Genomic DNA, 12919 nt, shown 5'->3' on the forward strand with positions numbered 1-12919 from the left:
GGCTGCCCAGAGAAGTTTCAGAGTTTCCTTCTTTAGAGATATTCAAAACCCATCTGTACGCTATCCTGTATAATATACTCCACGAGCTTCCTGAAGAAGTGGGGTTGAGTGAGATAGTCTCCGGAGTTCCCCCTCAACCAATGGTTTTGTGGTTATGTGTGACCCTGCATGATCTTTTTCAAAAATCCTTTCAGCTTCTAGAATTTTAACTTTTTAATACCACTCAGTAGCTCATGCTCTTGAAAATTAACCTTGAAAATTATTTCCTGATTTGAAAAGACAGGTGTGCTAGGGAAAGTAGGACCTTCTCTTGAAATTAAGAAAGTAAATCCCTCCCTCTGAATTAGTATAATTTTGAAATTAAGGGGTTCTCAGGCAAAGATACAGGGATAGAAATAACAGTTCTTTACTAGTATATGCATATATAATGAGGCAAAGAAAACAACAACTATGAAATTAACAACAAACAGAACAGAAGCCCAGTAAGAGTTCTCTCAGCTGCAGGCACTTTTTTGCCTGTGGTGCAGTAACCCTCACAGTTGGCAGTGAGTTCCAGCCGGGACAGGGGCAGGTGGGGTGATTCCATGTGGCTGCAGGGGCTCTAGGGGAGATGGTAATGTCCCAGATGGGGAGGGTGGAGGAGAGACTCTGTTCATGAATCCTTGGAGCAGTGTCGGTCCCGGTGCTCCAACAGGATGCTTGGAGATGGCAAACTGAAGCAGGAGAAAGTCCTAGCAGGGGCGTGCAAAGGTAGCTCCCAGCATTGGGATTGCGGGGTGAGGTTTACCGGTGGCCCTCCTCCTCTGTGAGCCAAAAGTGAGCAACAGCCCGTAACTGCCCCCCATCCTCCTTTTACCTGCTTCTAAACACAAGGTGTCCTCCCTCTTTCTCCCCTCCTGCCCTATGAGAGAAACTCTCAAAGCAACCAAGGAGTCTCCCTCTATCCCTGTCACTAGCCATCAGTGCTGGGACCTAGCCATCAGTGCTTCTTAGCATGTCAATGGGAAAAAAAAATTCCACAGACAAAAAGGAAAGGAAAAACCAAAACCCAACAATGACTCTCATCTTTTTCTTGCTGTTTTGATTTGGCATCATTTTTACAATTCCATTAATTAATTTTCCTTGTTATTCATGAATTGATATTCATTCTTAGACACACCAGGCATTCGAGAGACATTTGAAAAATGAGTATTCTGTAATCCCAGGTTTTACAAAAATATTTTTTTTCCTGCTAGAACGTATTCCAAATAACAGAGCTGTCACTAAGAAATGCACAATAACTGCTACTGAAGCAGTTAACATTTTATTTGTAGCATGACCTGGAGAAATAAATTCTTTTGGTCTTATGTTATAACCCACTACCCAAGATGTATTAAGAATGGTATGTCCCTCGACTTCTGTGGACCCTGTAATGCCTATGGACTGACCCTATCTCCTATGCTTTACCCTATTGGCAGGATGCCAAAGCCCCCTCCCCTTTCCTGAACACAGAAAAGACCCCTGTGCTTGGGAAAATTCCTCTTTGCCCCCTGGAAGCCATGAAGAAATAAACTAAGGAACCCCTGGGAGAAAAGAGCCTCTTTGTATCTTTCACGCCTGTTCATGCTACTCTAGTCCCGGGCTGAGCCTCGGATAGAATAGCAATTGGTGGTCGTGGGGCTTTTCATCAGAGAGCCCACACGAGTGACTGGGAGTCCTATTACAAGGAATCAGTAAGTCCATGGACAGGTCAATTACCTTGAAGGAAAAAAAACTGCTTTTACAGTAGTTTCAGCTTACAGGGAGGAAATCGGGACCTCACCTAGCCCAGGGCGCTGATTTCTGAACGGGGTCCTAAATCTACAGCCGGTATCCCCTGGAGAGGGTAAGTAACTCCATGCAGCGAAACACGCGCAACTCTCTGTTGGTGGGGGGCGGGGGAGGGAGTGGTCACGAGTGTTTGTTCATGTGGCAGCAGGGTACCGGCAGGGATAAGTTCTGGGTGCACGGCTGGCCAGGGGCCTGGACCGTGCACAGAGCTCGGCAGAGACACGCAGGCACAGGGCATGTGGTGTGGCCTGGAGCTGGTCCGCCATGCAGGAGGCTTTGCATGCCAGGATTGGTCCCAGAAATGGCGGCAGCGCCCTGCAGAGAGCGTGGTCTCCGGCCGGGGGAGGGAAAGGCAGCAAACGCCAGCACCCCCTTCCCTCCTCCTTACAACGAGCGGGAAAGACCAGAAACCACATTTTTCTGTGTTTTAGCTGTGGATTAAGGGTAGATATTAGAGCAGGTTGCTTTGAAAAAATGGTCATACAGCAGTCTTCTCTTCAAAAGTGCATGATTTCCCAGATCAGGGAAATCTTAAATTCTGGAGGTGTTATAATCTCTAAGAAAAGATTAGTACATTTTTGTAGCTGGTTGTCTGTGGAAAAATCAGATCGTAATTTGGAAGATATGAACTCAGTTCTATTTTGGAATGAAATTGGAGTTTTATTAACATTAAAAGTGGAAAATGGAGATGAAAAAGTCTCTGTATTCCTCCTGATATTCTTACAAATTCAGAAACTTCTACTTCAAACAGAAAACAGACAGTAACAGCAAAGCACTCCAGATTCCCCTTTCCTTTCTCCAAAACCCTCTAACTTAGAGCTGGAGAGGACTCGTGGGTCACCCCGGGATCTGCAGAGCTCCTGTCACGGCCACAGTTCCTCTTGGCCCCCGAGTCCTCCCCAGTACCCAGGCTCTGATGATTTTTCACAAATTGTCAGCCGTTCTTCCTTGTATCCTTCTCTCCTTATTGTGTTCCTTTCAGAGCAGAGTCCAGACTTTTCTTCCCCTCAGGGCACAGGCCACGTGAATGATCCTGAGGGGCCCGGGGGCAAGGCCCAAGGTGGCTCCGGCCATATGGCTTCTCCCTGGGAGGCTTGCAGACTGCGTGGTGGGGGGGTCAGTATAATAGTAGCCACATGTTACCTCCCTCATCTCATAACCCCTTTTTCCTTCTGGTCCCAGCCCACAACCCATTCCTGCCCTCAGCTTCCCTGGCCCCACCCTCCCAGAAGCTACCCTCCATGACACCACCTTGCAACCCTGCCCCTATGTGTAACCCTGGTTCCCACAGTTATCCCTTCTGGGCTCTGGCTCAGGTTGCACATGCCTGTCCCCCAAGTACTACAAGGGGGAGGGTCCCTTGCAGGACTCAGTGCCGGTGGGGATGGAGGTGGGCAAGGCCCAGCTCACAGCCTCTGCGGGACAGACAGTGTTGCTACAGTGAGAGAAAGTGCACAACCTCCAGGGTCCGGTGAGGGGGTGGTGCCCAGCCCTGGAAGTCAACCTGGAAGAAAATGATATACCATCATCAGCTCCAGTGGTTTATCTAGGCAGGAAAAATAACAAGAGAAGTTATCAGCCTTTGTCCTATCAAGATAAAAAGGAAATTTGTAAGGTCCAAAGAGAGTTTGGCAGAAGCGGTGAGATATTTAAGGGAATTATGAAAGCCACATTTGGTTCAAATGAGATGGTACCCAATGATATTAAGGACTTGTTGAGATATCTGTTAACTCCCTCAGAGTATGATCTGTGGGAAAGCATGTGGAAAAGATCTTTAAGAGTGCTTCTGTAAGAGCTTCAACAAAGCTGAAATACTGCAAAAGATGAGGATGATAATAATATTACACATGAACATCTATGTGGAGAAGGAGAATGGCATTGCCCAGAAAAACAAACACAGATATTAACCAAGTTTGTTTTGGATAAGATCTGCAATGTAGCAGAAAAAGCATTCAATCAATTACCTACTGTTGAAGTTAGAGGTAGTTATGTTAATATTAAACTGTTTCCTTCAGAAAATTCCTTGCAGTTTCTGGACCGTCTGAGAGCGCAGGTGGAAAGACAGGTACCAGATCCAGTGGTGCAAGCTGAATTGATCAAGGAGATGGCTCAGAGGAATGCTAATGAAACCTGCCACAGGGTCATACTTAGCCTTCCCCTCCAGCCAGCACTTAGCCTAGCACAGATGATTGAAGCCTGCACCAGAAAAGCAGAACTGTTCAGTACACCAGAGAGGAACCCAGGACCAACGCAGCCAAAGTCTACAGCAGCTGAGATTTTTCTCAGGCTTGAAGTGAATTTCTGCTGTGTGTGTTCAAGTAAGGAACTGATATCAGTGGTTAAAGATGGTATTAGCCGATGCTACACAAACTTCCCTGCAGAGTTCTGTGAAGGTATTTCAGTCCTGATCTATACCATCTCTGCTATTCTCGATCTGGACCTCTCCTGTGCAGGGCCTGACAGAAGTTATCTGGTATTCCAGCTCTGTGATTCAGCAAATAGCCACTAGGTCTAAATAGATACCCCAAAAGTCATCTTCACTTGTTTGATAAACTAGTTTTATGATCAGATCTAGATTATTCAGAATTTAATAGGGATTTTCATGAGTCACTAAATATGAAATTGTTTTTCATCATCTGGACACAGCAAAGTGGTAAAAAACAAGGTTACTTACAAAAACACAGGGAAAAAAACCCCAAAACTTGGAATTAAGACATACAAACCCAGTATTTTTTTCCCTAGAACTAGATGGTGTCCTTTAATTCTACACATAAAATTCCCATTGGAATATTTCCACTTGCGCTTAAAACTGCCTCATCTTGAGGAGTCACCAGTATACTGTTTACTCAATGTATGAATTATAAAACTTTTCAGATAATTTCTTAGTGATACCAAAAAAAATGTTTTGAAGTACTAGAAGCTATACATAATGTCTATTTAATGAGAAAGCATTTATGTGAATATTGTTTTTAGCAACTCACAAGTGACTTATGTTATAATATATATTGGATTGTAGATATATTATTACAAAAATTGAGTAAATGTTTTTTGTATTAGCATGTGTTTTATATAACTTAAATAGAGTTCGGGTAGTTTTCGAAACTTACCATATGTGCCATTAAATCTACTGAAATGTTAGTTACAAAACTCTAATTTACACATTTCTAGACATATCTGCAAGATATTTGATATTTCAAGGTTATAGGATTAAGAAAAAAAAGCAAAAAATGTGTAGCACACATTTGTTAGGAAACATAATGCACTCCATTGAATCTTTACAGAGAGGTAAAAGTACATCTTCAGTGTAGAGTCCCTAGGTGACAGTCTTAAAAGCGTATTAATTTCAGCTTGGACTCTGTGAATAGCAGAGTGCACTGGCATTGAAAAACCGCCAATTTCTCACAGCCCTGTGCTTGGAGGTGTGTCACAGAGAGTAGCATCAGTAAAGAACTCTGTTTCCATCAAAGCCATCAGAGAGGCAAGAATCAGGAACTGTACCAGTAAGATATAAATTTGAACTCAGTAACAGGAATACATAATTTGTCACCTACATATAAATGAACCTGCCAGTATCTGCAAGTCCAGAGAAAGCAAGATGTACCATACAGAATTCAAACTATTTTTCATTTATAAATTTATTACAAACATCTTCCTATTGAATTGATTATACAATTTACATCATTATTCAAAATTATATTATTTATTTTTTATTTCTTTATTATCTTTATATGGGATTTCCATTCTCAATATTTAAAGCTAGAAAAAGCACACTGCAATTGTTACCTGTAGACCTGTAAATGTTCTGTAAGATAAATCTTTTGCTATTATTTTTAATTTAGGGTGTTCTGAGCCATAATCTGAGCCATTCAAAAGGCTATGAAGTATTAGAAAAGCAACAGTTAGATAACTGGCAAAAGACTATATTTCCCTGCCTAGCAGAAGCATGTAGGCACATGTATAGTTTCAAGTAGTTGATTCATTTCTGAACTGTTTCTCAAATTTCTTCTTATTTTCACTAGTTTTCATTACCCATCAAGAAGACAATGTGCTACATTATTGCGTGTGTACACATTAATTCCATCTGAAACTGTCTCAAGTCACTAAAAACTAGATTAATGTACAGTAATTTCATGAATACAAGCCGCACAGAGTATAAGCCGCATTTCTGGTGTGTCGGCAATGTTGATGTCTTTGTCAATAAAAAAGCCAGACCCAAATATTAGCCGCAGTTTCGTTCGCGGCGAACTTTCACAAAGTTATCATTTAGTAACACAATTGCGGATTGCCGGGTCTTACTGGCAGTGCCAACCTTTGAAACATTATTTTCAAGTGAAAAAAGACACAGACAATAGCTGCGGCAGTGTTCCCTGCAAGTTTTATTTACAAGACGAAAAAGACACAAACAATAGTGTGGTCATTTTGCGAGCATTCCCAACGGATCCGCATTGCCTTTAAACAGTAGCACAGTCACGGGGGTGAGTGGCCGAGCTCCGAGCGGAGCCACATCTCCGTGCCAGCACAGGCACCCCGCTCAGCCATGCGGGCAAGTGGCTGAGCTCCGAACAGAGCCACATCTCCGTGCTGGCACAGCCACCCCGTTCATCCACACGGGTGAGCGCCCCCTCCACCCCTCTGCGCACGAGCCCAGCCAGCTGAGCAGCTGCACAAGACTGAAAACACTTTAAAAAGTACAGAGAAATATCACACACTTTTATCAAACTGCCAAGGTAATTTGCCGAGGTAACTCATCGAGGGAACTCACCCCGAAAACCCCCCCCGCCCCTCAGTAAAGTCATCATCCACAGGCAGGCAATAAGCTGTTCTCTGATTGGTTCATCGTCGGAACACCGGGAAGCCATGGATTTCAAACCGTTTTGGCTCAGGACAGGACTGGCATGGTACCAGGTAAGGGCAGATATCACAGTTTTGTTAATAAACTAGCCACCCTGGAGTATTAGCCACCCTGGAGTATTAGCCACACTTCCAGGTTTCCACCAAAATTTTGGTCTAAATGGTGCAGCTTGTATTCATGAAATTACTGTAATCTCTTCCATTGCATTTCTTGATGTCAAAAGTGAAATTGCTGCTTCACACTTGAAGATTTCCAATGGAAAAAAGATTTCCTGACAGCTTCATGATACATCGTCTTTGAAACCAGTTTGCTTCCCCTTTTCTAACTTAGTTTTGGATGTACAAAAAATCACACTTGTGGTTTTTTGGGTTTTGTGGGTGCTTGTGTGTTTGTTTGTTTGTTTTTCTGAAAAAAAGAAAGCAAAACTCACAAGAACATGAAGCATAGAGCTTATAAAATCAAAATATTAGAAGAAGATACTTGCTAGCCTGCCTATGAAGCGACTAAGTGTTTCCCCTCAAAGATTAATTTCAGCCTTTGTGAAATATGCTGTAGGAAGCCCAGGAGAGAAATCATCCACACAAACTGTCTAGATTACATACACCTTGAGAAGCAGCAGTGAAAAATTTCCTACATATCCAAATTCTGTTCTGGACAGAATGAGATCTTGTTATTTTAAGATTCATGATTTTGATGGAAGTGTAACAGCATGAAGAAAACTACATGCTCAATAACCTCATGGAATACAGGTGATTAGAACTGCTAGATACAGAACATCTACTAATATTTACATAAAAATCTAAACATTTAAATGAAAAATAAAAAATTCAAATATCTTCACTCTTGGTAAAGCCACTAGACATCTTACAATTCTGAGATGAAAGAACAGGAAGGCCAAATTAGTTGACAACCCTACTCAAAGATATCCACATTATAATACACAGCAAAGAAGAAACCTCTGAAGACTTTCAGAGAAAAAGAGAAAACTCACACATTTGAGGATGCGTGTAAGAATACCCATACACACAATACTGCAAAACAGAAGGGTAAATGTTATAGCATCTATCACTTAAACTCCTCATGTTAAGTCTTTCCTGAACTTTAATCCTTTGTAGGTGATTTGCGGAAAATTTTTAGCCAGAATTCTTTCTTACAGTGTCTAATGGGCACTGTAAGAATATGTTGATTTGATAATACTCAGAAAGAGCAGCACCCAGAGGCATTAGTACAAGATGCAATTATTTGACCAGGTAGGAAAGCTGTAGAAAAGGCCTGTGGTGTTTTATAGCCACAGGACAGATATGAATATATGTGCAGTTACATGATGAGTATGCCTTCATGCTAGACAAGAAAAATGATGGACAGCAACCACACTGCCACCCAGTACCTTGGTAATGTACTTCAGTCAGCCTTCTTTGAACCTCGATTTCTCTCCAAAAGATACAGGCCTGGCTGCAGTGAAATAACCTGGAAGTACTCTCTTCAGAAATAGTTGGGAGCCAGAAATTTGTTGTGGAGCTGTGCAGGGAATGTGTTCAGTTAATCTGTCTGTGACAGAATTAGAAGGTGAGGTGTGAGCAATGAGTGTCACACTCACAGTGGAAACTTTACAGGCTTTTCTTCTGGAAAGAGAAAAGATGAATGGTTTGCAAGCAGCTTTCCTTTCTGGAGGCAAGTCTGAACAATAAAGCCTGTTCTCGCATGCCTAACTCCAATCTCACACTACAGAGGAGACTCCAGTTAGTATTTTCAGTGAGGCTATGAAGACTGTGCTTGCAAAAGGCAGTCTTCCTCTAGAAAGCATGGTAGAGTAGGCATGAGGAAAGATTGGCTCTATTACAGGTTCCACTATTAACACAGAGCTCATTTAATTTTTTTGTAATAATATTACAGTAACTTGTCCAGTATCAAGTGGGTAATGATTATTTTAACGCAAAAGCAGGTTTTATGAAGGCAATACAAGTAAAAAATACTCGTCTGCCTCTTCTCAATTATCATAATGCAATTAATCTTAAATAATCATAATGCTCTGAGTGCATTCTTAATAAAATGAATGCATTCTCAATAAAAAAAACAATAGCAGTCATAAGAATGATCCAGTTTTTATAAACTTTGCAGTACTTATGTTTTCAAACAAAATCAATAGCAAAAAAAGGCAAAAAATAAATAGCAAAAAAATAGCAAAAACAGGACACTTTTTTCCTAGGTAAACTTTTAACTGTGTTGTATGTCGAAGACCTACAATATTTCATCTTGAGAATAATCATCACAATCTTAAATTATATATTAATTCTATTCAATTCTGTTTGTTATCCTTTATTTCAGTTATGATTTTATGCATTTGTTGCATAATGATTCACCATAATCTTTTATTCATTTACTATGACCAAAATTTCTTGCAAGCATAAAGCAATTCTTTCACTTCTACAGCATCTAACCTACGGATGTCAAAAAGTTTAAAACAGTAAGGTAATTAATTCTAACAATACTGCCATAATTTGACAAAGATTATAGCAGTTCCACTTCAACCACCAGCAAAATGCCTTATCCTCTGATATGAAATACAATAGCTGACTGAAAAGTCTCAATAGGATAATATTCTGGGTATTTTTCTACCCTGTGCTCAGCAGTTTGTATTAGCAAGTTGTAGACTATTGGGATCTTACAAAGTCAGACATTAAACAATATATGTTTATCTAGAAGAGGTCATATGGTTCTCTGCAGAAGGCACAGAATTAAAAAAACAAATTTTTTTTTTATTTAATCTAGACAATGCATGCTTGGCTAGATGTTCTTTTCATGTTAGCAAAATTAATTAGCCATAGAGTTTGTTAGTATTACATTCTGGGACCCCTTTGCACTAGTAATTTAGCTGTTACACCATGAACTTGCAAATGCTAGCTTAAATTGCTAGCACATGTCAATATCTGTGTATTTATAAAAGACATGATAAAGACATGATAAATCACATGCTTCTGGCACTTCAAAAAAACCCAGGTTCACTAAGCATGCATTTGGCACAGCTAATTATAGAATCAACTACATTTGCAAAATATAGGAGTGCAACAGATGTCATTCTTGAAACATCCTGATCTGCATTGAGTAAAAACCCCAAATATCTCAAGAAGTATGCTCAAAAAGTCTCATTCCATTTCTGTAAAAAAAACCAAAAACAATCTGCCAAACTGTTCCTAGTATATCAAAAGCATTATATTTCCTATAAATCTAGAATCACAGTTTACAATTCTCAATCATCCTGCAGCACCACTGTATCCACAAAACAGCCACTGGCCACTTTAAAGGCTATCCTAAAGGCCTCAGATTTAGTTTACAACTACTTTCAATTTTGATACATGCCTAGAGTGGGCAAAAACTTCCTGAAGCATTTAATCTTTTCTCACAATGGGAAATAAAAGGTACATAATATACATCTTGTATAAACTGAAACCTTTAGCTAAACTATGGGGTATACTTTCTCAAGAGCTCAGTAATCTTTCTGAGATGCAAAGCACAGAGGAAAAAAGCTCATGCTGCATTTTGATCCACTCTAATATATAAGAGATTCTCAATGGTGTTGATGGACTACACAATATACAAAGTCACACAGAGCCCTCCTTTCATTCTGTCTTCAGACTCTTCCTTTTCTTGACTCTCTGATTTGGAAGTTAATGAGAATCTGCATAGAATAGATGGTACACAACTGTACAGTTTACCACATTTAATTTATCCATTTTCCTTACTATAGCTTTTCAAATTTTGAGAATTGTATACCATTTAGACCACATAATATTTAGGAATGCCAGACCATGGCTCCTCAGAAAGATAGGTGAGAGGTCTCTAAAGCTTAATCGGTTCCGTAATCACAGAACAGTTCATTTCCTGAAAGAACACTACCCTCTCCTCTTTCAGCTCCAACAGACACACAACATCAAGATCAGAAGAATGACTCCTCTTGTTCATAGTTCTTACTCAGCTCCTGGGACAATTTTCTAAAGCTCTGTCAGTGACAACCACAAACAAACATCCTGAAAAATAGTATACAGGGTGATTATGAATCACCATAGCAGAGTTAAGCAAAAGACAGTGTGATGCAGGTGTGAGCAGAAGAAAGATGGAATGGGGGGAAAAAGTATACAAGTTTATAGGTGAAAGGGCTTTCACTGCATCCCTCTCCTTTCTCCTAAACCAATCTTTTGCTTTGTTTTGTGTTGTTTTATATTTTTTGGGCAACTTTTTTTCTGTTTTACCAGTACTTTGTGCCTTCTAAACACTTCAGTGCAAATCTTGACATTAAGGAAAAAAAAAAAAAGAAAAAGATAAATCAGAAAATCTGCAAAAGGACAAGCTCTGGCTCTATTTAGAAGGAAACGAAAGTAATTTCTTCCTCTACCCTCCAAACAGGGAGGAAAGCATGCAAGTGAAGAATTTTTTTGAATCTTCTGAAATCAATTTTTTCTAACATGCTGAAAATCTGTCTCCTGCTTTCATCTTCCTTTTCTCTACTCTTTCCTAATGTTTGTTTTGTTCTCATGAAAAAATGGTGCATATCATTAGCAGTTTAATGCAACACTTTAATGCACTTAGTATTGTTTCAATTTTTATTTTCTTTCTTCCAGTGCTGTAGTGGGTACATAGTGCTGTTTGCAAAGTACTTCGTACAATCTGAAACAAGTGTCCTGAATGATTGAGGATTATTGGTATGGGCACAGAGAGCCTTTCAGCTCCACAAGATAAATTAAAATGCATCATAAGATGATAGTGATGAAAACCATATGAAATTATGTCCTAAAGTTTTATATGAACCAAATGCTGTCTGCTTAGTGCTCTATTCCATATCAAGAAACTCACCACATATGGCACTGGTTAACAGGAGCTTGCAAAAAATGGCTGCAGAACCATGGTCTATGAAAATAATTGCTCTTTTAGCCCTGGAAGAGGAGTTTTAGCTCAGAATTTTCACATTGCATAAAGCTGTGTTAGATACAGTAAGGTTTTAAGCAGAGCGGTAAGTATGTGGATGAATTCCATGACCATTTAACTCTTCTCTGCTGCGCAGAGATCTCTGTGATGTTTAATGATAGAAATATTCATAGTACCAGATGGTCTGGAATTTAACTACACAGAGGATGGAATGGGAGGGAAAGGAATAATCTTTACCTTCACTGAAATAATCAGACTCTAATGATCAGTTTAGTCAGAGTAGTCTTTTTTAAAATTTTTCTATTGTGCTTCTTTCTTTTTACAAAAGATGTTGCCAGAAGGAAGCGCCTTGACAGCTGGCTCCCGGAAAGGAAAGCCACCAAGACACAGAGAGAAAATGGACCTCTCCTTGGACTGAAACAGTAAAAGGGAAAATACAAATACAACTTGTGAGTGCACAACCCATTTGACCACAGTCCCCTCACAATTATCTTCCCTGACAACACGGGAAGAAGAGAGCACACAGAAATTATCTCAGCCCCCAGCCAGTCATTGTTACCAGCCCTCATGAGATTCTCTAGAGTTGATGTCTCCAGACCAAGGATATTGGTCTCTGAAGAATACTGTAAGAAAATTAGCACTCCATGTAGCCATACTTTTCACACATCTTCCACCTGGTTCTGGACTCGTCTTGCTTCCATCAGAAACACATTAATTAGCTGAAAAACAGAAAATCAAGTATTAAAGGCTGTTGTAACCCATACTGAAGATGTATTAAGAATGGTATGTCCCTTAATTCCTGTGACCCCTGTAAAATCTATGGACTGACCCCTCTGTTACCCTATTGTCAGGAAGCCAAATTTCCCCTCCTCTTTCCTGATCCTAGAAAAGACCCCAGACTTTGGGAAACTTTCTCTTTGCCCCCTGGAAGCTATGAAGAAATAAACCAAGGAAAACCCTGGGGGAAAGAGCGTCTTTGTATCTTTTATCCTGTTCATGTTATCCATCCCAGACTTGCCTTGCTACAGAATTGCCAGGAAGCAGGGAAGCTTCGGATTTGGTAACAAAAGGCTGCCTGGAATGCCTCATATCAACAGTGTAAAGTTTAAAAACCTCTTGGCATTTTAGACAACTTTTGTACTAATTTCTTATTTATTGTAGTTCTGGCAAATCAAGAAAAGCAACATTGAAAGGGCAAAACCTATAATGTGTACTTGGACACAAAGCAGGAATTATTATTACACCCTAGATATCAGAATAATTACACTCAATAATTGAAACTACATAGTAATTTTAAATAAAAGAATGGTATTTTATGGTCAACCATTATGGTGCATC

The 12919-nt window shown here is 40.0% G+C and overlaps 1 long non-coding RNA gene across 1 annotated transcript; it reads left to right on the plus strand.

The window, feature by feature from the left end:
- The first annotated feature begins 1423 nt into the window (after window positions 1-1423).
- LOC117010283 lies at window positions 1424-12215 on the plus strand. The gene is made up of 2 exons (XR_004420603.2): window positions 1424-1864; window positions 11910-12215. It is a non-coding gene; the product is annotated as an uncharacterized LOC117010283 (long non-coding RNA).
- Window positions 12216-12919: the final 704 nt, after the last annotated feature.

Source organism: Catharus ustulatus, chromosome Z (genome assembly GCF_009819885.2).
Source record: "Catharus ustulatus isolate bCatUst1 chromosome Z, bCatUst1.pri.v2, whole genome shotgun sequence".
In the NCBI taxonomy this organism is placed as follows: Eukaryota; Metazoa; Chordata; class Aves; order Passeriformes; family Turdidae; genus Catharus; species Catharus ustulatus.